Source organism: Pezoporus flaviventris, unplaced genomic scaffold, assembly GCF_033815535.1.
Source record: "Pezoporus flaviventris isolate CSIRO_AGI_PZ_B2104156 unplaced genomic scaffold, CSIRO_AGI_Pfla_v1 ptg000041l, whole genome shotgun sequence".
Taxonomy (NCBI): domain Eukaryota; kingdom Metazoa; phylum Chordata; class Aves; order Psittaciformes; family Psittacidae; genus Pezoporus; species Pezoporus flaviventris.
The window spans coordinates 727,709-752,411 of record NW_026892589.1 but is presented as its reverse complement, the minus strand read 5'-3'; positions in this window follow the sequence as shown (position 1 = coordinate 752,411).

Genomic DNA, 24,703 nt, shown 5'->3' with positions numbered 1-24,703 from the left:
GGTTTATAGAGTAATAACATGTGGTATCACCATGCTCGCAAGCCAAAATGCCTGAGTAAGCGAGCTGCTATGCAAAGACTGTGTTATTGCTGTTGATGAATTGGAGTGAAAGCCAGGCCAGGACCCTCGCTGGTATCCTGCGGGAATGAAGATAATCCCAGATGGCAGAGTCAGGCAGATGGAAGCAGCAGATCAGTTGTGAATAATCAGGAAGCAGATCCTCCTTGAGAGGCTGCCTGCTCTATACAGTGAGGTCACCACTGTCAGGCAGTTGTGGTCTTCACAGGAGGAAACACCCAAAGAGCATAAAAGTTCAGCCTTCCCCATTTCAGCCTGAGATAAAAAGTCTTTGGGGAGACCTTAGAGCAGCTCCAGTGCCTGAAGGGGCTGCAGGAAACCTGGAGAGGGGCTTGGGACAAGGGATGTAGGGACAGGCCAAGGGGAATGGCTTTAACCTGCCAGAGGGGAGACTGAGCTGAGCTCTTAGGCAGAAGCTCTTCCCTGTGAGGGTGCTGAGGCGCTGGCACAGGGTGCCCAGAGAAGCTGTGGCTGCCCCATCCCTGGCAGTGTTCAAGGCCAGGTTGGACACAGGGGCTTGGAGCAAGCTGCTCCAGTGGAAGGGGTCCCTGCCCGTGGCAGGGGTTGGAGCTGGAGGAGCTTTAAGGTTCCTTCAACCCAAACCATTCCATGATTATCAGGGGACAGGGACATTACCACAGGTCTGCCTTGCTGTGTAAGCTCCCAGACCCAACAGTTCATTGGTAAATGGGGTAACAAACACCCCTCAGGTTTTAGAACCTGGTGCCTCTGTGAAGCTCTGCACCAATACAGGACCTAATTGCTCCCCAAAGCCTGCCTTGTTTCTGACATTGACACCTCCGCTGTATCGCATGCTAGAAACCATCCCAGGTTTTCCTTTGCAGAAGAGAAGGAGCTCCCTGACATCTGTTCTGGAGAGCTGTGGGAAGCCAATTATCCTTGAAGGCAAACTGTCCACAGATAATTGGAAATATAGACTTTTAACTGATGGAGTGTTGACTAAACTCCAGCTACTGCTTCGCATGTGTCACATCGAATCTCTGCATCTTCTTATAATGTTTAGCAGGTGCATTATCATGTCACATCCAGACGGGTGCCACGGTGCTGCACCTAATTGGAAACCTGGTCCACAGCATCCCTCCCACAGCTACTTCTGCATAAGTACAACTGGAGGAATTTTACTCCCTTCCCACCCCATGCTATAAAGACACAGCAAAGCGGCTGCCATTTGCAGAGAGCTTCAGTAGAGCACTTGATGGCTTTACAATCAGCTGCAGAGCAAGAGACAGCTCTTTAAACATAATGCAAGTTTGTAAATGGGATGGAGGAGACCAGCTCATGCCACAAAACCTCTGCCCAGAGTCCGTGTTCTGCCACTTAACCTGGCCTGAGGAACTCAAGGAAAGGCTGTACTCACCTCTCTCCTCAATGCCTTTGCTCTGCTTTTGTGCTGGAGGACTCCAGCAATAACCGCTCCCATGGGAAGGCAAGCAACAGCTTGTGCAGAGGCTGCAATCCCTTGGGGAAGGACTATTGCATCTACAAGGAAGCCTGCACCACTTCCAGCTGCTGAACCATCTACCAGGGTCATGGAGAATTCAGGATGCAATACCCTTCCACAGCAAGAAGGAAGAGCCCTGCTCCCACAGGAACACCCAGCCCAGACTGCACAGGAGGACTGATGCTTAGCCCCACAATCACTGATCAAATGTAGCCTGGATATAGAACTGGATGAAGTTTCAGGCAGCAGGAACTGAGTTCTAAATCCCACCCAGCAAAACTATCTGGTCACTGAATGCCCAGTCAACAGCTCAGTCACAGCTGGACATCGAGCTTCACCATAATGGAATGGACAATCCAGGAGGAACGTTCAGCCAAAGGGAACACTGTTTTTTCCTGGTGTGGTCCTTCAGTCCTTTGGCTGCATTCAAAATCTCCCAGGTCTCCCAAGCTAGGATACTGCCTTCCTCCCGCAGTGCCTCAGCTTCCTTGAGCAGAGACCATGGCCCGCTCCTTTAGAGAGCAGAAGTACCTGCACTGAACAGCTTTTTGCCTTTTTGTCTTTCAGCCTTTTATAACCATGCCTTCCAGCTTAGTGATGCAGCCAGTTTTGTGCTTAGTCAGCACTCACAGGTCCCAGAAGTCTATAGATACAGATGGGAGCTAGTGCACCATAGGATGCCATCTGCTGAAGAGGAGCTTGGGTTCATCCCACCCCACAGAAGAGGAACCAGAAATCCAAAGGAATCATGAGCACCAGCAGTAACTGTTCTCCCTTCAAGTCTCATTTACTAATTATCCCAGCATCCCTGAACATGTTTAATGTCTTCTCCTTATTCACAACAAAAACACAATATGGGCTTGTAAACTATGCTCAGTGTAAATATAACAACTTCTCCAGCAGCATACTTCAAGCCAGGCTCAGTTATAAACACAAACACACACGTATCTCTCTAGTAGAGCTTTAAGAGCTTCAGGGTAGTGCTGCTTCAGTCAACGGCAACGGACTCACTCCTGTAAGTACTGCATTCCCAGCTGTAGTTCTCGTTATGTATTAGAGGAGATTAGGGAAAACCCCCTTTCCCTAAATGAGGAAAACCTGGTTTCTGGGGCAAGGTCCTCCTGACTGCTGCAGCTGAGGCCAGAAACCTGTGATTGTTAAATAGACATTTCCTCAAAGTAGAGCTGCTCCTTCTGAGAAAAGCCGTGTGTAATCTGGGCTTTTACCTGGGAGCCATATACCTTTAATTCTCTTCCTCTATGGATATGCAGCTCAGCCCCAAGCCAGAAGAAGCACTTTCTACTTCTCTGCCTTCCTTCACCAGCTACAGCAGTGCCTGCTCTAACACAGTCAGGGGTATATGGGAAACCAGAAGGGCACAACAAAGTCCTGATGCCTGTGTTTAATACCTAAAAAGAGTAATAGAGGCACAACTGTCTTTACACATCTGCCCTGGGAAGGGCTTTGGAGGGCACAAATCAATTCTTAATACATTGGTTTCCCTTTATAATACTGGAACTGTCCATATTATAACCACAGAAATCATTTGTAATCCTAATTATCCACTTGGTGAAGCACTTTTGCACTTGCCAAGTCCTTGGCTTCAGCAGTTTTCTGTGGCAGAGTTTGTTCACTAAAGGGAAACTTTTCTCAATGATTTTTAATTAGAAACTTCAGAATTCTTTGAATATCCTGGTGTTTTGATCCATAAAATGATGAAAACAATCCCCTTTCATCTCACCCCTCTCATCAGAAATTGTAAATAAGCAATCTTTAGCTGCAACACAGTTTATTCCACTGTAGAACAATGCTGATAGACGCCGCTCTACGGGAGGTTTGAATTGTGTGAGCCACCCCATTAGTAAGTTAATTCAGCCAAAGTAGCAATAAACACAAGCACTGAGACTACTGTCAAGAGCACTCGCTTTTGTTTGACTTCATCGAGCGTGGAGCCACGGCCAGCCCCAGTTAATGATGGCATCTCCTGGGCCTTCATAACATAGAGGAAGAAGGAAAAGATCAGAGGGAAACACAGAGATGAGGATACTCAACAGCTCAGGATCACAAACAGGCTTAGAAAACTGCTTTCACTTCCCATTCTGGTGGCAGGAGCTCACAGCTCTGTGCCTGCCTCTGCCTTTGGGAGGACAGGTTGGGAGGGAGGGATGTTAGTACAGGACCCAAATCTGCGTTTTCCCGCAGAATACAGCAGAGCTTCAGTGGCAGCCTGTAGCTCCAATGAACTTTATTTAAACACAACTTTAAGTACATAAAGCACAGAAGAAAGAGTGAGCGTCCAGCCAGCAGCTCCCTCATTCCCTTCAGCAGAGTATCTGCAGTGTTAATGGATGTTGTATACCAGGAGAGAGCCCCAAACACCACTCGTAGTCAAGAAATTAATTGCTTGGCTGTTGGCTGTCTATATGTTGTTATAGCAATGTTTTTACACTTGAAGCTCCCTGAAGGCCTCTATAAGTATTCTGCTCATAAATACAATTATAGCAGAGCTCTTGCTAGAAACAGCCATCTATTATGGGATATTGCAGTCTCATCACCATACCAAAGTCACTGCAAAATCCAATAGATCAAAAGCAGAGTTATCACCTGAGCACTCACCCTGGTGGGAAGTTCAGCACCTGCATACTGACAATGCAGGCATTTCTTAAAGGCTTTCCTGCAGGATTTTGGAGGTGGAACCTCCTTCTCTGGGGCTCTCTGTAGAGAAGCTGAGCACCTTATTTCCTGCAGCCTTCCTGGATGTACCCTTATCATGACAAGAAAAATTGTCTCCTGGAGGAATCGTGGGCTGATTAGGTGGAGCTCTCGCTGGTAATAAAACAGATAAACATTGGCAAAGAGAGGGTCAGCTCATCCCTTCTGAAGGCTTCTTTATTATCCCAGCATAACGCAGAGATCGATCCTATAAAATAACCTTCCATCCAACATGACAAAATGCATTCAGATGCTTGCTGCCACAATTACCACCCTCCCCTGCTAGATGGGCCTTTCAGGCTGCTGTGAAGCCAAAGGTGTGTGCTGGGTTTTGCAGACCAAACCTCTACCTGGAACCCAGTAGCTATAGTTGCAGGAAGTCCTTGGACACCACCAGCTGCCTTCCAAGTGCAAAACAAGGCACAGAAGGTACTTGAGGAAAGTTCCTACCCTGCTGGGATCTGACCAGAGAGAGACCTGGCTGCTCATACCAATGAGACCAAGCGCCTGAGGGTTAAAGTTGTCTGGGTGTGATGATCTGTGTCGGGGGCATTGCAGAGATGGATCCAAGCATCCAGCCTGGGTGAGTACCGCTAATACAGACGGCTGTGTTCCTGCTGCTCAGGTCACCTCTGCTCCCTCAAGATGTTCTTTCAGCAAAATGTAACTCTTCAAGAGCAGGCAAACCTTGATGAAGACCTGGTCTCCTTTGTGAGCAGGATGCAGGGCTGTGCAAGTTGGTTCAGGCGCACACATATATATATAGGTGTGTGCAGTATAGGCTCAGGCACACACATATATATAGGTGTGTGCAGTATAGGCTCAGGCACACACATGGTTTAATGCATGTGCTGGTATCTCCCAGGCCTGCAACAGAGACACACAGGACAAGCCCCACACTTGGGGTTATCAGTTCAGCCTCGAGTTCACATTTCCCTTGAGGTTTTGCTTCCAGGATAGGCTGTAGTTAAAAAGATTAAAGCAAACACAGGCTTCTTTGCTGTTTGCCACAGCTCATTAGGTAACTATTAGAAAACAGCTCATTAGAACTTAGAAAACGCTGCATTGCTGGTTTTGTAAAGGTTTGCTCATACAGAACAAAACAAGAAGTTAGAAGACAACAAGAAACATGGAAGCCACACGGCTCCCTAACAGTACTTTTTCGTCATCATTCTCTCTTCCCAAACTGAGACTGTCCTAAAGGCCACTGGGTTGAAAAACATCTCCAAAAGAAGAGTATGGGCTGCACCCTTCCTGTTCTGCACGTCTGACTGAGAGCCTTGGGCTCTCCACCTGCTGCAAGGAGAATCTTTCCTATGATGGAGACAAGATGCATGTACCAGCCCTGTCAGCGACTGGGGGTTCCAGCAGCTGCCCATGCAAACGTGCCAGGCCATGGCAGTAATAGGCCTGCAGGTACTCTGCACAGGGATCCCGAGGAAAACACATGTCATGGTTACTTTTGGTCCCCACAGTTATCAGAGCCAGCGGCAAGGCTGAGCTCCATCTCTCTGCCTGTGCTTGCCGAGACAGGCGTTTGTGTGCATCTTCCTCTTCCTCCCATCCTCCCCATGCTCCTCTGTGCACAGGAGGCAGCTTGAGCCTATTGCAAATAAAACGGAAGCAAAATTTCCATAAGATGAGGGGTGAGGTTTTGCACTGAAAAAGGAGATTGAAGCTTTATGTGAGGAAGGAATTCCTTACAACGAGAGTGGTGAAACACTGGCACAGGCTGCCCAGAGAGGTGATGGATGCCCCATCCCTGGAGACATCCAGCGCCAGGCTGGATGTGGTTCTGGGCAATCTGATCTACTTGAAGATGTCCCTGCTCATTGCACGGGGGTTGGACTGGATGAGCTTTGAAGGTCCCTTCCACTCCAAACTGTTCTATAATTCCAATGATTCTATACATGAGATTGCCCTTCTCTGGTGATTATATTAACTTTGGACACAGTCCCAGAGAATAGTGAAACTCCTAGAAACTGAGGTTTTCTCAGACTGTTTGTTGGAGTGTGCAGGTAGGACTTACATAGGTGCCAGGTCTCTGAGGGTTCTCCTGGCCTGGCCATACTGAGACCACTGCATGGTGGGATAATACCGAACCTTATACCACACTCCCAGCTAACCCCTGTTGTACATAGTGGGTGTCCTTCAGACAAGGACTGTCCTTCTGACACAGGGGCTCAGAGGGGACTGTGTCACAAGTGCCCAAGCCAGCCCTACCATCTGAGCTGGTACAACCACGTCATCACTGGATGTTGCTGTGCGACGGGTTTGCAGGGTGCCCAATAGCCCTTTCAATGTTCTCCCAAAGGAGAGAAGTCTCTGAGACAGGGAAAACCCTCACGCTGCAGAGTCAATGGGCGCTTGTTGAGCTACCACTAAACTGTATTGAGGTAGATGCATCCCTTTCTGGACACATCTGGCAGATGTGTGGCAGTTCCTGTGGGCAGTCACCACAGCCAGTGCTGGCCACACTCCAACCCCAACCCAGGCTGCCAGAGGAGGAGCAGGACAGTTGGCACTTCCAGATTGCACAGGCAGGGCAGGATTTGTTTCCTGCAAGAGGCAGCCTGCTGCCTGATAACCCGATAACCACAGAGCACACCGGCTTCCCTCTCTGCAGCCATCAGACCAAGGAGGGTTACTGCACAGCAGTGCTGTTCCGCTTCCCTCAGAGGGACAATGTAATGGCTGATGGCACCCGATGACTCCTGCTCTTCCCCAGACATCGGATGTTGTTCTCTTCCTTCATCGTTTCGTCCTACAGTTTGCAACTTCCTCAGAACCACTTAATTGATTTATAACCCGATAATCTATCCCCTTCATTAGCCACAGTGTACAGTCATTTATCATTCCCTGCACAATAACTGATCTCGAGCCCATTAGTACATGACCTGAAATAGTTATGGGCCTGAAGAATTAAACAATTCAACCTGGCTGAAGGACAACATCTGTGACAGTGAGACAAGGCTTGTACCACCAGTATTGGACACAGCATGACCAAGCAGCACTTGCACAAGGGCTGTGGACGCACCAGGAGCAAGAGTCAGGGCACGGGGAAGTGTTTTTCTCCCCAAAGCAAATGCTTCCAGTAAAAAAGGCAGAGTGCTCAGACTGACCACATCAAGGGGCTCTAATTACTCTGAGCAGCTTCACTGGGTCGTCCGTCCTTTGTTTTCAATGAGCAACTAACACTTGAAACAGCCCTTCCAGGTAGGCAGCAAAGCTCAGCCACATCTGACAAATAAACTCCCCCTGCCTTCCCCACGCCTCACTGAGTGCTTACAGGTCAGTATGGCTGCAGGGCTGTGACCTGCCCCAGGCTCTTGGTGGTCAGCTTTGGGCCATGGGGAGCTGTGGGGACACAGGTTCAGGGCCAGGACCAGGGATCTCATCTCGGGAGCTGCAGGAATCCCAGGGTGTCAGGGAGCAGCTCAGATGGGGATGCTTTTCAGGAGCAGGGAAGCCAAGAGCCAGGGATGACAATGGGGCAGTCCCAGAGTACCCGAGCAAGAGGAGCAGGTGCAGGGATTGTGACCGGGGCCAGCAGTGCAGGTTGCCAGACAATTCCATAGCAGCTGGGTAGGTCCGAGGTCAAGTCAGGTTGGAACAGAGCCAGGCAAAGCATACCTACAACCCAGCTCCAAGGTCCAAAGACTCACATTCGAGCTTAAATGCATCTCGTGATCTGAGCCTCCAAGGAGAGGGGTCAGAGGAATTAAAGGCTGTAGCTGTGGCAGGCTAGAAGAAGACGGGGCTCCCGGGCATGCTGCTGCTCCCAGGATGTAGACACACAAGCTTGCCCAACAGCAGCACGCATGCAGTCTGCTTGGTCTGCTCACATGGATGGCTGAGCCATAGATACTAGTCCAACTCTGTATTCATTCATTATTCAGCCCTTCCTTGCAAGAGGAGACACAGAGGCTTTCATGATGAATGCTGTGGTTGCTAAAAATAATTTACTACAGCTCACAACGCAAGAACTAACTCTTCCATCCCTGATGGGTGTAAATTGGAGTCACTTCCATGAAATCTGAAGCGATAAACAGAGAATAAGAGCAGACCAGGACACAAATAATCTCTTCTGAAGTCTGATTGCCTACATCTCTATTTACAGGCGCACAGCTACACCCCGAAGCACAGCCTGGGCTGCCCTGCCCCTGCCTCTCATGCTTTCCAGGCTTGTGTTCCAGCAGAACACAGGTGCTCAGCATCCTCCAGCCACACCGTCCTCTTCCCCCTTCTTGCCTCCTGCCGCTGTTTGCTCCCTCCTCCAGACTCGGAGAGCTTGCACCGCGCAGCCAGTGCATGGTCACATCCACAGCTCAGGCTGCAAGCGCCTGTTCCCTGACTCGAGGTACTCCAGCTCCAAGTCATGCAAAGCGTAGGACAAAGCGGCTGGAACAGAGCTCTGCTACAGCCACTGCTGAGCCCTGGAAAGCTGCTCTGACACTGCCACGCTCTGGCTTCCACAGTGACAAGAGTTATTACCTTAATGACCTGAGCAATTTGCAAGTCATTAATGTCAAGTGTAGATGGCTGTAACAGCACAAAAGAAGTAACTAATTCCTACCTCGTGGTGCCAGTGTGTCTGGAGCGCAGCCCTGACCCCACGGGAGCAGGGAGATGCTTCCGAGGAAGATCCTATCCCACGTTGTCCCTCTGGGCAGCAAGCCAGACACAAAGCATTCCTGCTCCTTCTCCAGACGAGGAGCCACCACATCACCCTCTCCTCTTCCAGGAAACAGGGAAGTGACAGGGACGAGGCTGATTTCTGCTCCTGGAGGCAGAAATTCACTGCCGTGTTGTACAGGGGCAGCAAGCTGACCCCCTCTACCCTTGATGTGCAAAGCTCAGACTAGGTCCAGGGATCCAGGTGAGCTTCCTAAGAACTGATCAGTGCTTCAGGTGTGTGCAGGTGGGAGGGATGACAGGGGAGAGATAAGAACAGAGGAGAGGTACGTGCCTAGAGCTGGAGGTACATGCATACAGCTGGTGTGGAGCTGTGTGTTAGCCATGCAGGTGTGAAAACCCCAGCTCAGAGTGATCCAGATGTCAAGGTCCAGTGGACTGGTTCAGGGAGTCAGGATCCCTGTACCCAAACCCAACACATCCCCATGTCCCAGGAAAGAGGCTTCCCTCCTCACTCTTCTCTGTTCACGCAGCAGATCAATGAGGCTGGTGTCTGCCGGAAGGAGCTTCAGCCCCTGCCCAAAGCCGCTCGGTGAGGGTTTCTCAGGTGGACCCCCAGAGGCTGCTGTATGGTCCAGCTGCCCCATCTGGCACCACTGCCCCTGCAGGCATGCAGCATCCTTCAGCTCTGGGCAGGTAAAAATGTCAAGCAAAGGAAATATCAGTGGAGCAGGACTTATCTGGGTATTCAGTTATGAGCTTATTCTAAGTCTGCACAGGGAATAAATGGTACCGAGCCCCACGTGTGCTCCCCGCAGCTCACCAGGTCCCCACATGCTCACTCCTCTTGCCAGGATCCACACTCCCAGTGCCATTTCTCAAGGTGGTCCCCTCCACCCTCCTTCCTCAGGGGGACCCCCTGTCTTTGGAGCATCCCTCCCTCCTCTGCAGTGGGCTGGTAACGCATGTATCTCAAGTACCTCTGTGTTTATGATCATTACCAGCTGCCTCAGGATACCTGCAGATCCCCCACTGGCACCCATGCTCACCCTTCCAACAAAAGCACTTCTCCTCCTCACATTCTCTCTTCTCAAGCTGTAAAATTACCTGGAATAAAAAACCAAAACCCAACAAACAGACCCCAAAGCAGGACCAAAACAACTCCCTCCCCCGTTGTGCTGGAGCTTTAGCTATGGATTGTTGGCAGGTCAGTGGAAATCAGCCCACCTGTAGGCACGCTAAAGACAATGCATATTCACACTTTATCAGTTGCTAAAGGCAACTCCTACTGCTCACAACATGATGTAATGCTGTGTGATCCCAAAGATTCACATGGGTTTGGGTCCTCCTCCCTCTCCCCTGGCTGTGTAACCCCTGACCAGGCTCCTATGGGACCTTCCTGCAGAACAGCAACTGCACGGGTGAGACTCTTGTGAAACCTCTCTCTTGCCCCCAGGGTCTTTGCCACACATGGTCTCTGCTTTCCGGGAGACTCTGTGAGCTTGCCTTGCCATTTCAGAGAGAAAATACCCGTTTCTTAGGTTTGTTGGGTCAGAGCCAACCAAGTTGCTCCTGTGGTGTAAAGATAAGCAGTGCTTGAAGCTGAGCAGGTAGGCTGTGGATTCCACCAGTGCCAAACCAACCCAGGGCAGATGACAGGGCCTGCTATAGCCATAAATACAAAACACGCGTCTCTTCCCACTGCAGAAGTGATGGATGGTTTCTCCCACTCAGGGAGATGGAAGCTACTAAACCCCTTTGGTTAAACTTTGCTGTAAAACTAGCTGGTTTGCAAACCTGGGAGGGAGCAGGCAACAGCTCTGTGTGGAGAAGCTCTCGAGTTCCATAGCTCATCCAGGCCTCACTGTCATGCGAACAGCCTGGGTTGGAAGGATCCTATCAAACATGGTCACTGACACACACCCCTTGGCCAATGGCACCCATCTCTGCCAAACACTTCTGTAGGCACCAGGTCTCTTAATTAGCAGTTTCTCCTCGTTAATTACTTTTGGGAAATGCTCCAAGCTCTGAATAAAAGCAGTGTTTTCATAGGAGAATGAGTCACCTTTCCTACTTCCCAGCAGTCGCAGTAACGGTAAAGCCTCGAGCTTGTGAGAGCACATTGCCTCTGCAGGGCCCAAAGCACTCAGAAAGGGCAGGATCTGAATGCCACCTGTATCCTGTGGAAAGGGAAACTGAGGCATGCGGATCTGCTATGTCTGCCTTGCCCAGCAAGGGCCAGTACCAGACCTGTAGTCCCTGGAGCAAGCTCAAGCCACACATGCCCTTGGTACGCTGCTAGGCTCTGATGCAAGATCCAAAGCAGCACAAACAGCAAAGATGAGAGATAGGAAGAGTAATAAATAAAGCAGACACAAGCCCTGACACCAAGTAGGTAGATGCAACACCAAAGATCAAGAATCTAGGCTCATGTGCTGACAGGCCTTTGAGGGAACCAACCACGCAAACATCACCTTACCCTTGTTCAACCCAAACCTTGATAAGAAAGGGCAGCGATTTACCGTGTATCTCACTGGAAAGGGTATTAATATCAAATAACTGAAAGCACTTGTAAGATTGTGTGATGTGCCCTGTTAGGCATGAAGTAGCCCATGGAAGTGGGGCAGATACATCTTGTGCTCCCAGCCAGAAAACAGTGTAAAAACTGCTCACACGCCAAGCCATGATAGTCTACTGCTCAGATGTGCAGCCATCCACTAACCAGAAGGAAACATCTTGCGCACACACACGAGGCACTGGGGAAAGAGAAAGGGATTCAGCTCAAGGTGAAACATCTGACCTCTGTGAGGCTGAATATAGAGGCAGGTACACTGCAAGACCTCACCACTCTCACATACTCCGCCTGTTTTCACCCTGTATCAATGCAGCCTAGAATGGAGGCAGCTGCTAGAAAAAGGAGGGCATCATCACTGCCCAGAAATCAGGGTAGTGCAAGAGTGAGGAAGAAAAAGCAGTGTATTAGAACAGGGGGTACAAGTTGTTATCTCTTCCTAAACACCCCTCACTTAGCACTCTTGTGTCACAAAACTGATTTCCCATCACCCACTTACTTCAAGACCCAGTAGGATTCCTGGTTTGCTCCACACCAGATGTTTGCATCCTTTTTTCTCTCCAGCTACTGGTGGACAAGACTTGCCAGCACTGCTCTGCTCCAAGTGTTTTGGGGTCTCTGCAATTTAGTCTGAATCGATAGGCAAACCAGCCAATGCACATATCCGCAGGTACCTTTTCCCGTGCACACACACTGGCTGATGAACGCGACAGTGGAAGCCTGCCATTTGGGCAGGGATGCTTTTCGCATCATAAATGCACATTAACAGAAAGTGCAAATATCCGTCTAATAAAGAGAATAGGATCAGCTCACAGACGCAGTGAGCAATGGCATAAGGAACACAAATAATCACCCCGCAGCAGAATGAGCTATCACTAACCGTGCACCACGTCTGCAGGTGGGACCAGGCGGGACCCTGCCCAGGCCTCCCTGCTTTATGGTCAGACACAAAGTGACAGGTCTTTTCAAAACGATTTCCTGGTGAAACTGATTAAACAGGCCCAAGTGTTGCTGCAGGATGGCCTCAGGAGTACCATTAGCAATCCTGCATTGGGTTCATGGGGGTCCCTCTACCAGAGCTGGAGAGGCTGGTGCCCTTGTGGGTATAGAAAATGATTGAGAGCAAAGGTTCAGCTTGAGAGATGCTATCAAACACCTGGACTGTGGAATACAAGATCACCTTGAAAGAGACATGGGACCTTCAGAAATCCCCAAACCATCCCAAAGGGCAAAGCTTGTTTTTCAATGGATTGAAAACATTTGGCTTTATCTCTTTGCGCATTCTCTCCTCCCGTGGGTAACACAGGCTCACTGCCAATCTCCCACACTGAAGGGCCACAAGGTGAGCTTGTTCCGGCTGAAAACCCTCTCAGAACAGCAACGTCCAAACAGGCAGCATCTCGACTCCAATGAATTCTCAAGTCTTTGGCAAAGCACTGGAAAAGACTGTGCCAAAGGAGCGGGTGGTAGGACCCACAGCACTGTCTCAGCTGGTGTCAGCTATCACAGCTATGAAAGAGGTGCGCAGCAGCTCTCACCCCTCCCAGCCCCTTCCCATTCATTGCAGGTACTTGTCAGAAACCAGAGGAAGAGCTGGGACCAACACGCATGGGCTGTGGGGCCCTTTCCCAAAGCCAAAAATTCTCTTCCAATGCATCTGTCCTCAGTTCAAGTACATCTGGAAGCTGGGAGGTGTCACACCTCCAACTGCAGCTCAGGACAAATGCAGGTGGTCTGTGATAAGGCTGTGAGTTGACAACCCTGGTTTTGGCTGGAAAAAACGTGAAGTAATACAACCCATGCAATGTGAGTGGCTTCAGACTGACCTGACTGCTTTAAAAACTGCCAACCAGTGGAAAGCTCTGATCTTGCTCCTTTCCTCCGGAGACGGTTAAGGTGAGCAGTGCCATTCCCGTCATCTTAAAGCATTGGCTTGAACCCGTATGGATACACAAGCAGGGCTGAACCATGGCCCCGGTCTGCATGGAGAAGGGTTCTGTATAACCAGGTCAAGGCAGCTTTTCCAGAAAAGGAAAGAAAATTCCCTAATACCTGCTCTCTGTTTTAGTTTATTCGTGTCTGGGTCTCTGAGTTTGTGTCAGGTTGCTGGGATAGTCTGGGCTGCAGCCCATCCTCAGCCTACAGGTCTCCAAGGTATTTCTGCAGGGTTTCAGGAGGCCCAGCCAAGACTGGCTCTGAAAAGCAATTGGAAGAAGTGAATGTTAAGGGAATGACAGCTCAGTTTTATCAGGAGTTTCTGAAGTTCGGGATGAAGACAGGTCCCAACAAGCAGAGACAGTGCAGTTGTGACCTTCAACTGCTTCCGTGCCATTGCCCAGCACCAGCAGAAAGCCACCCGTGTAGTGCAACTGTAGTGGCACCTGCACACTACTTGTAGCCCCAGCTTAAATACTGTGGTGTCTGAGCTGATTAAGGCCCAAACTGATTGCATTTGCTGTCCGTTTTGTCCTTTATACAGTCCTTTTATAGTCTTAGAGAAGTGAGCTGTTCCAGCGTGTGCATGGTGAGTCTGCAGAGCTGTGCTCATCAGTGGGTGGCTTGCATGGGGAAGCAGATGTCTGTGGAAATGCAAACTGTAGTCTTGGTCTGGGTTTCACGTGGAAGAGCAGTGCTAGAGCAGCCCCAGTGCCTTCTGGCTGGAATGCTGCTGCCTGTGTGTACAGGGATCACAGCATCTGCTCATGGCCGGATTCAGGACGTTTGAAAACAGTCATGATCTTCCCCACACACAAAAGTTTTAATGAAATCAGTGGGACTTCAAAGGCAGGGAAGGAGCAGCATCCATTCTATTTTCCCATTTCTGTGTGGAAAGAATGGGTTTGTTGTCAGGTTCTCATTACTGAGATTTGTTCCATGCCCTGGCAGGGGAACCAAAGGATCAGGCTGGATCCCAGCAATAGCTGTGGCAGCACTGGCAGCTTCCAACTTCTGCAGATCTAAAAGAACAAGTAAAAGCAATCTGCTTCCCAAACCAGGTCTTTTCTCAGAGTCTAATGACCAGAGACCAGGGCAAGCCCCGGAGCAGAAGTGTTCATCCCTTCTCAGTACTCTCCTCACATCCTTCCTCCCAGGCTTCCTGAAGGACCCTGAATCCTACAGAAAAGGCCACACTCTGATTCCTGCCAAGTACTTGGCTGCCTTCCCGTGGTGACAAGTTCCACCATGCAGTGTTTTCACCAGGAGATGATGTGTCCCATTTGTTCTGAAGCACCATGTTTCTAACTCATTGCCTGCAAAGTGTATGATTTATTATGCTGCTTTTCATCAGCTGTAGCAGCTGTGGGACCTGACAGTCCTTCTTGATCCTCCATTCATTTCTGTGCACACTATGTGGACAGAAATGCCCAAAACCTTTTCCACATGATGGAACCCAGACAGGCCCCTTCCAGTATGATGTGTGCATCACACTGGATGCACATCACGTGCACAACTGTCACGAGCTGGTGACCACCTCTGCTATGAGCTATCTAGAAGCTTAAACAGGAGGATTTTGCGTGACCACCTGGAGAATCCCACCCTAGGACTCCTGCCTCGAGCTCCATATAACTCATGGCTCAGTTACAGTGGTTCCTGTAGAAAAAGCCACTCAATTTCTACTTGAGTTCCCAAGTGGTGAAAAACCTTCCCTGCCTTCCAGTAATTCTCTCCTTCACCTGCTAGAATTGTCTTCAGTATTTCCAGTCCAAATGTGCTCTCTCTGGCTTCGCATTAAAGAACTCCCCAAATCAGAAATGTTCTTCCAATGATCTTGTCACCTTCCCTGCTACGAGTTAACTAATGAGATCTCCATTCATCTCAGCAAAGACACTCATCTTGCACCCCAGGAATCTTTACTCAGGGAAGCACTGTCTTCCAGGTCTTGCTCAGGAACTGTAGCTCATGTCAGCATAAGGATATCATTAAACCAGGCTGGTTCTCTGAGTCAGTGCTCACTGGCTAGCACGGGGCCACAGGAGATTAGCCAGGGAGTATTTTCAAACCATGGAAAAATCTGAATCTTCAAGGCATTATTTAAATTCAGTTCAGTCCAACCAGACCTAATGATGTTACCCACAATATATCTTAAATTGATGTTGGTAATAAAGTTCACTGTAGCTGGAGCAGTATCATACCAATGTACCAACTTGCAAATGAATGTTACCCATGTCATTTAGTACCCCTGGCTGTTAAGGTGTCACTTTAGCCATATATTTAACAAATAGGTCCTTTTATGACTATAATACTGATGAGTATTCAACTAATTTCCATGTATGTTGCATTCTATATGTTGCTAGGGATTTTACCAAGGCTGTCACCAATAGCAACTGGGACAAGGAAATAAAAAATTCCGGAGGCATTCAGAAAGATCTACAATGTAGAATCTCTTCATAACAATACAGGAGACATTCATCATATCAATGGCTAATGGGATAGCTTGATGCAATCAGTTTAAATCCCCTGTGATAGGAAGGGAAACAGTTTACAGCTCAGCCCCAGATCTCTCAAACTGGAGTAAAACTCACCTGGAAACTTTTGCCAGGTTCATGATCCCAGCCTATTTTTGCCTCTTTTTCCTGTGATGCCTCTGCTCTAATCATGGAGCGCTGCAGCAATAGGAGGGAGGCTTCAGAGACATCTGGAGTCAGAAAAGGTGCCAGAGAGCTACATCTTCTGGTCTGTTCCAGTAACTGAGCAGAGCTGCAGCGGGAGTGTTCATTTTCCCCAGAAAGATCACAAGCTGGACCCAGCACCTCGGTACTTAGAAACTGCCTGTGCTGCTGGCATCACTGGTGTCACCTCCACTGGACACTACCTGTGCTGCTGGCATCACTGGTGTCACCTCCGCTGGGCACTACCTGTGCTGCTGGCATCACTGGTGTCACCTCCGCTGGGCACTACCTGTGCTGCTGGCATCACTGGTGTCACCTCCGCTGGGCACTACCTGTGCTGCTGGCATCACTTGGTGTCACCTCCGCTGGGCACTACCTGTGCTGCTGGCATCACTGGTGTCACCTCCACTGGGCACTACCTGTGCTGCTGGCATCACTTGGTGTCACCTCCGCTGGGCACTACCTGTGCTGCTGGCATCACTGGTGTCACCTCCGCTGGGCATTACATGTGCTGCTGGCATCACTGGTGTCACCTCCGCTGGGCACTACCTGTGCTGCTGGCATCACTGGTGTCACCTCCGCTGGGCATTACATGTGCTGCTGGCATCACTGGTGTCACCTCCGCTGGGCACTACCTGTGCTGCCGGCATCACTGGTGTCACCTCCGCTGGGCATTACATGTGCTGCTGGCATCACTGGTGTCACCTCCGCTGGGCGTTACATGTGCTGCTGGCATCACTTGTGTCACCTCCACTGGACACTACCTGTGCTGCTGGCATCACTGGTGTCACCTCCGCTGGGCACTACCTGTGCTGCTGGCATCACTTGGTGTCACCTCCGCTGGACACTACCTGTGCTGCTGGCATCACTGGTGTCACCTCCACTGGAAACTGCCTGTGCTGCTGGCATCACTGGTGTCACCTCACAGTATCACAGTATCACAGTATGTTAGAGATTGGAAGGGACCTCGAAAGATCATCTAGTCCAATCCCCCTGCCGGAGCAGGAACACCTAGATAATGTTACACAGGAATGCGTCCAGGCGGGTTTTGAATACCTCCACTGGAAACTGCCTGTGCTGCTGGCATCACTGGTGTCACCTCCGCTGGACACTACCTGTGCTGCTGGCTTCACTGGTGTCACCTCCACTGGGCACTACGTGTGCTGCTGGCACTGGCAGTGTCCCACTTCCACTCCCTCTCTAGCAGGTGGCACCACAAGTGCTGTTTTTCTATGTAATCACTTCCCTACCATAGCAGGGGCTGGAGTGACAGCTCCCAGATCAGCATCCCTGCGAGCCACAAGCAGAGGCAGGAGGAAGTCAGGCTCCAGCCATCATCACAGCACATCCCTCACGTGTCCCCTTGGCGCTGTGTTTGGGTGTTCAACCCCTCTGCCACATCACCACTGGCAGTGCCGCTCGTGCAGGGCTGCTCTGAGCAGTTACTTGTCACCAGGTCAGGCTGGCGTGGCCTTACAAGAGCTCAGTATTGTGTCTCATCACGTTGTGTTGCTCCACAGCAGGGAACCTGCTGCTGTCAATGGGTAGCCCCTTGTCACGCTGATCAATTACACCAATCCTGTGTCCTGCGAAAGGGAGCACAGACGTGCTCAGTGCAGCTCCATGTGAAAAGACACCAGGTGATAAGCAAAAGGGATAGGAAGAGGTTAATGAGATGAGAGCAAGGGCCCACCATCTCTGTCATCTGCGTGCTCAAGAGACAATGTGAGGTCCTTCCACACCCTCACAAGCAGAGCCTGGGACAAGTGGAGCACTGGGACTGGAGCAGCTGCTGTGAGAGGGAAAAGTGACATGTTTCTTCTGCAGGACCTCAGTCAACATCTTCCTCCTTGGATACTTCCAGGGAAGAACAATCTGTTTCAGAGAGACCACTCCAGCCTGGCTCCTCTGCACTGCAGCATCATCCCCTGGACCATGGCTTCACAGGCCACCTCCCTGTGGTGAGCACCACCCAGGTGGGACTGTGCTTATGGGACCCACAGAATCCACAGCTCAAGATCCCAGTGCTTTCCAGTTCTTCTGAGGGACACCTTTGCACTGTGGGACACCTCTGATGGCTGAGCTGGATGAAGCCTGCTTAGACTGGGAGCACATAAAGGAGGAGGATGACTGCCTGGTTCCTTAACAGAAACAACTGGAGCAAGCCGTATGTGGAAAGCAGATCCCATGCACCCTGTGTAGCTGGCATGGCAGAGGCACAGCCCATGTAACTGCAGCCCCACTTCTCCCAGAGCCCCCCGCTTTGAGCCTTGGCCCATCCAGCGGCACACGTTGGCAGCCTCCTGCTGTTCAACACCCTTTGGAAGAAAGCATGCATCCAGATGTCGTGCCTGCCTGCCAGGAGCAGCGCTGGGTAGCGAGGGGGTCACTCAGCCCAGTCTGCAGACCCTCAAAACAGGTTGCAACAGCTTGTCCAGAGAAGCTGTGGCTGCCCCATCCCTGCAGTGTTCAAGGCCAGGTTGGACACAGGGGCTTGGAGCAAGCTGCTCTAGTGGAAGGGGTCCCTGCCCTTTGCAATTCACAGGCTCTGTTGCACAAACACTCTCCCCATATCTAGGAAGGTTTCAGGAGTCTCTGCAGCAGGCAGGGCTGAGCCCTGTGCACTCTGTAGCACCCAGCTGCAGGAGATTGTTCCATGGTGACTCTAATATATTCCTTGTGTGGTGCCGCATCTAAGCCACTCATTTACCTGCTCAGCTTGCAGCATAACAATCAGCACAGGGATAGAACAGCAAGGTCAAGCCTGAGCAGAGCTCTCCTTAGCCCTGGGAATGACTCTGGCATATCCAGGATTCAGTGAAACAGGCTCCCCTGCTGTTCTACCTGCCCTGCAGCCATACACATTCTCCAGTGGTATTGTGAAAGCTGCTTGAGGAGGCTGGATGGAGGCAGGACCCAGTTGACAGAGACACCAGGCCCTTGGCATGGGGTATGAGTCTCCAGGGGTGTTTGCAGCAGCAAAAGGCCAGGTTGGACACAGGGGTTTGGAGCAAGCTGCTCTAGTGGAAGGTGTCCCTGCCCATGGCAGGGGCTGGAGCTGGGTGAGCTTTAAGGCTCCTTCCAACACAAACCATTCTGTTATTCCATGACTCAGTATTCCTGAGTCCTACAGGTCAAAATACATCCAATGAGAGATTGCACATGCCAGGAACATGGGTGGTTCAACACATCTTGTGCTGGGCACTCTCAGTGCTGATCTGCTCTCACAGTTCTGCTGCCCTCATTTATTACCAGTTAGTTTGGCAGCACTGTCCTCTAACTTACACTGAAATAATGTGGTGAGTACTACAGTTAGTAATTACTGAGCTGCAGTAAAGGTAATTGCTTCTTCTTTAAAGAGTTAGCAGTTCCATGGAGTAATTCATATTGAATACCTGCACGTGAGCTACTCGGGCTTGCATTTGTTCATTTATTGAGTTGTTTCTATTAGAGACTCAGCTATCCAGTGGCTAACTGAAAATAATGATGAGTAATTCATTTGCTTAGACTTTCACTTCCTCAAATTATCAGCTGAGTTATGGGCAGTGGGAGCAGCTGTGTGTCTGTGCACTCAGCATCTGCCACAGGAGGTCTCTCAGCTGCCCAAGTGTCCAAGTGAACCCTCCTGCCACTGTGTCACCACAGCGGTCCTGGTTCTGCTCATCTCTACAGGGAGAGACCCACTGGGACTGTGAACAAGCCACAGGTCTGCTTTGCACAGCCCAGCAACTGCTGCTTTGGACCAGTGCTGCTGGCATGGAGCAATCAGATCTCTTGAGCATCCTCTACAACAACGCGTGAGACAGCACCATGCTGGACCAACTAGACCAGGTTGCTCCAAGCCCCATCCAACCTGGCCGTGAACACTTAAATAGCCCTCTTAAGCTGACACATTTTATTCCAAAAGGTAGTGTGCACATTCTGGAAGGGCAGGATTATACCAAGGATGGTCTTAACTTGTCAGTTGAATCTTTCAAAGACTGAAACTTGCAAGCAGCATGAACCTCTGCTCCGTCCATGAACGCAGACTGATTTACTTTATTCTGGCCCTGTCGGGCACTCTCTTCTCGGCCTGTAAGACATTGTGGAGCAAAGGCTGTCCCTCTTAGAGCATGGGAAGTGTGTGTGTGAAGGGTTGTAAGTGCTCCGTTGAGCACAGTGAAGCCAGCTATGCACTAACTGCTGTGGTGCCATCTCAAAAGTTATGGGATGAGTGTCCCATGGGACCACAGATGAGAACAAAGTGAGTGGAAATGCCTGGAGTGTTTTAACCCTCACTTACACTGGCCTGTAAGTCCCCAGCTGATGGGTACACCCGCTGGGAAAATACTAAGGATCTTAACAAGTTTCTGATGCCTCTAAGACAGAACCAGCACGCTAGCAAATCATGTCGCTGAGCTAACACGCAGGCAGGAGGGCAGAGAGGTGATTGTAAGGAATGAACACAAATAATGACATTTCTTTCTGTTTAGTTGGGAGCAAAGGAAAGGTAAGAGTGGGTGAAGCAGAGCAGCTGTGAGAGCCATTCTGAACAAAGCAAAACAGAGCGGGTTTGGCACGGGGCTGGCTGTAGTATCTGCCTAAGCCTTGGTAAACCAGTGTACTACACGTTCAATATTAAAGGTAGGAATTTATGAACGTCCAGGAAGATGGAACTGAGAGAATCAGAATCACACGAAGGTATTACTGGAAAATTGATTGCTGGGGCTTTGTTTTTAACAGACGCCCCAGTTAGTGCATGAAAGGACTGGGATGGCTGCAGCCTGCCTGGGTTTATTAAACCATCTGATGCATTGTCTCACGAAGCCACACTTGAAGAATCAATTCAAACTGACTTGGCTGTAGCCAGAGTCACGTGGGCTGTGAGTGAATGGAGCCCCACACAGTGCAACAATAAACCATTATCTCTCATATGGCAGCTCATTTCTATACAAATGAACCTTGCTTTGTGTGAAACACGGACCGATCTGCCTTCACCGTGTCAGGCAGGAGTAGCTCTCACAGAGCCACAGAGTACCAATGAGAGATGGGTTAGCTGGATGTGCCTGCTTTGTTCTCCATCCTCAGGATCTGTGCAAAGGAGGCTGCTTCAGGGAGATGTCACAGATCCCAACAGTGGCAGTGTTTGCCTGGGAATGCTTCTGCCTGTAACTCGCACAACTTCCCTTATGAGTCTGATGGTTCCTTAGGTTTTCTCTTTAAGCCCCAGCTGCTGCATCCTGTAGTTATCATCAGAATAGCAACAGTAAATTTCTAACCTTCCTGTTTGCTGAAAAAGCATGAAATGGTGAGTAAAGCCTCATGTGCACATCACCACACACACAGTGGAGAGCTGGTAGTTAACCTTTTGCTGGGTTTGCTGAACGAGTTGATTCTTTCCCAGTAACTTGTCAGTGTGGGGATCACTATTTCTTCATACTGAAGGCAGTCATGACTGGTTTTCACTCACCTTTAATTGTTACTCTTCTGATAAAAAGACTCAGTAACCCAATAAAGGGGTAGAAACTGCCCCTCCTGACCCAGCACATGAAGTGAATAGTGATGAGCAGTCAATGGTCAGAATGGTCTGTGGCAGCACTGGAGATCGAAAACGATTTACCTGCACAAACAGCATCCGTATGAATACTGAAAACATTGGCAGGACTGAGCCTCAGCTCATGAATGAAACTACAACCAAGAAGCACTGAGTAATACAACGGGAACTAATCCTTGTGTTTTCCTAACTGCACCAACTTGAGGCTCTTTAAGGGACCATCACTCAAGCTGGGGGGTGGAATGAGTCTAAGGGAGGTTGTCACAAGTTTTCTGCCTTGGCAGGAATGAGAGAGATTAATAAAAAGCTGTTCTCTCCTTTGGAGCCTCTGCTCCCATTTCTGAAGTCGTTGTGTGCAATTACAGCAAACACCGGAGCTGAAATTAAGCACTTCCTTTAGAATCCCCTTTTAAAAATGGAACATGGCATCAAAACAAGTTTCTCTATTGTGAAAAATGTCAGCCAAAAGCTTCAACCACACGTAAATAACAAATCAGACTGGTTTGTGAAGTATCAGAACTGCTTTAAAGCCGCCTGCTTTCTTTTTTGAGCATATTAGAGTGACTAGAGCTATGAAATGGTATGTGTAGGATTCCTGGCTAGCAGCAAATCAGAAAGATGTCTGATAGAAGCAGCAACATATTTGGTGTAAAGAGTTACTGGAGGTTTAAAAGCTTCCGTAGAGATGGCACCTGCAGCTGAGAAACAGCCTTGTTTGCTCCATCTCCATCCAAACCAGACCAGCGGCCTTGGCACAGAGACATCACCCATGAGATGACATGTCCGTTCACGGACATCTTTCCCCAGTGGGATGTCACGGTGCCATCACCCCCACCATATCCAGAAAAGGCAAATAAGGGGCACCCTGGGCAGGATCGAGCACTGCTCGTTGTCTGCCCCCTCTCCAAACGGTGTTGCCCCTGCGCTGGCCCTTTGCACCTTCCCCTGATTCGAAAGTGCCCCTCTGCAGCTCTGCCCCAGCGCTGCCTGTGAGCTCTGCATGCCTGCACAGGCACAGCGTGGTGTCCACACAAATCACAGCATCGCAGACATAGCCTGCTTCAGGTTGGAAGGGACCTTAAAGATCCAACTCCAGCCCTTGCCACAGGCAGGGACCCCTTCCACTAGAGCAGCTTGCTCCAAGCCCCTGTGTCCAACCTGGCCTTGAGCACTGCCAGGGATGGGGCAGCCACAGCTTCTCTGGGCACCCTGTGCCAGCGCCTCAGCAGCCTCACAGGGAAGAGCTTCTGCCTAAGAGCTCAGCTCAGTCTCCCCTCTGGCAGGTTAAAGCCATTCCCCTTGGCCTGGCCCTACAGGCCCTTGTCCCAAGCCCCTCTCCAGGTTTCCTGCAGCCCCTTCAGGCACTGGAGCTGCTCTCAGGTCTCCCCTTCAGGAGCCTTCTCTTCTCCAGGCTGACCCAGCCCAGCTCTCTCAGCCTGGCTCCAGAGCAGAGCTGCTCCAGCCCTCGCAGCAGCTCCGTGGCCTCCTCTGGACTCATCCCAACAGCTCCATATTGAGCCCTGCCTGGATCCTGCTCAGGTTTATTCAGCCCATATGCCAGCACCCTCACAGAATTAGGCTCACTTTCTCACTACTCCCCCTGCCCCATAGCTGTGGATCAGAGCTCTGGCAGCCAAAGCGAGGAGTTGTCTTAGCAACAGGAGTGGTGTGAAAGTGCAGGACCTTGCCTGCATCCCTTCGGTGTAGCCACAGCCAAGAGATGCCTCAGACCTGACCCCTGCCGCTGTGGTATTGCACCACGAGTAAATTGCATCTACGGGGTTTTATTCTTTGCTAATTGCTACCTTTTCAGCAGCTCCACAGCTGCTGGAGCAGCAGGGTGATATCCAGGAATAAACACATGTAAATAACCTGCAAGAGAAGCTCTAAATTGCTGCCTCTAATTTGTTGTTAAGTGGCACTTACACTTCAATTGAGGCAGAGTTAAAACCGGCAGGGTACCAGGCAGGAGCCAAAGGAAAGGGAAGCCTCAGGGGTTCTGGGGTGGGAAAGCTCAACAGGCAAAGAGCTGAACGTGCAGTTTCAGGCTGGTGAGGTACTGCAGTGAGAAAGGTGACGGGTGCAAAAGAGTTTTGGGAGCTTATCGACATGAGAAAGCTATTCCCAAATGGCTTTCCCCTGCAGGGCCGCCTTTATCTTCATAGCTACCCTGAAAAAGCTTAGGATCATGCCTCCCAGTCGCTAGAGGCTACAGGAGTGAATCAGGACAGCAGATGCACCTAGGAGCCAGGGCATCACTGCTCACAGCTGGTAACCTGCATATGCAGACTGCAGAGGAGTACTCTTATGTGCACTGGTGGAGTTACAGCCCTTGAAATAACAGGGATAATCTCACACATTCTTCCCTCTGCTTGTCTAGGACCAGTGTGGTCTATGGCATGTCAGGAGGAGAAAAAGCTGTGTCTCTGATGGGCATTAAGCCAGTGAGGGAGATCTCCTGTGGCCCAGTGAGTGCCTTGAGGGATCACAGCCTGAGTCCTGGCTGCACCCCCAGAGCGTGAGCAGCAGCTCAGGGAGGGGATCCTGCCCCTCTGCTGTGCTCTGGGAAGACCCCCCTGCAGCCCTGATCCAGCTCTGGGGCAGCAGCACAAGAGGGACATGGAGCTGTTGGAGCGAGTGCAGAGGAGGCCATGGGGATGCTGCGAGGGCTGGAGCAGCTCTGCTCTGGAGCCAGGCTGAGAGAGCTGGGCTGGGTCAGCCTGGAGAAGAGAAGGCTCCTGAAGGGGAGACCTGAGAGCAGCTCCTACAAGTTCTGGCTTATCCAGCTGCTTTCTTTCACTGCAGCTCCTTCACTGCTTCCTCTGCTGTCTGACATTCCCAAGTAGTTTTCCACACAAGGATGGGGCTATCCTAGGACTTGCCTTTTTTTCAGCATCATCTCTGGGTGCAGTCAGCACATTCTGGTTAAGAAACAGCACCAAAGGCCATGCAATGGGAAGCTCTGATTTGAAGAGGGGGACACAGGACACTGATAACTGATGCCTAAAGACTGTGCATGCCACTCCCTGTGAGAAGAAAGCAGAACACATTTGCTATTTAACCCACCTGGGGTACAAAGATGCCAGTTTGTGGAATTACAG